The sequence below is a fragment of the Arachis ipaensis genome, chromosome B02 (assembly GCF_000816755.2).
Source record: "Arachis ipaensis cultivar K30076 chromosome B02, Araip1.1, whole genome shotgun sequence".
In the NCBI taxonomy this organism is placed as follows: Eukaryota; Viridiplantae; Streptophyta; class Magnoliopsida; order Fabales; family Fabaceae; genus Arachis; species Arachis ipaensis.
Window position 1 is genome coordinate 102,808,259 of NC_029786.2, and position 718 is coordinate 102,808,976.

Genomic DNA, 718 nt, shown 5'->3' on the forward strand with positions numbered 1-718 from the left:
AGTTAGAAATATATATAATTTAATATTTTTGTATTTTTCATTTTAAAATAGATATAATTTAATATTTTAAAATATAATATTTATATTTTATCTTATTTATTAAATATAATTTTATATTTCTATATATTTTACTTTAGTGTTCTGTATTTATAAATACCGCCTTTATGATTAAAGTAATTTTTTCTTTGGTTTAGAAGGATTAATTAGATGACCATTTCAAATGAAAAAATCAAATCACATAGCAATTATGCTCATTTCTTAATCAATAATGTAACTTGTTAGGTGAAAATAACAGGTCTCGTGTAAATGTGTAATGCTCTAATTATATTAAAGTCTTTTCATTTTTTGTTCAAAAGAACTAATTGGATTTTAATTTATAAGTTTTCCTAAACAAGTTAAAATTGTTGTGCAAGTATGATAAGCTAACAATAATTTTATCTTAATTTCTTTTTAATACTTCAATAAATTAAATTTACTTTTAATTACAACTTTTTATTTATTTTGGACTTGCTTTTGATTAAAAATATTATCTCCATAATTTTCTTTTTCTTTTTAAACAATTGTACCATGTTTTAAATTTATTTTCCAAATAATAACATTCTCTTTTTGGAGTTGCTCATAAAATCTTAATTAAAAGTATATTTATCACAATATTTTTTTTAAGGATAAACTACTAAAATAGTCACTAATTTTTGAAAAACACTCACAAAAGTATTCT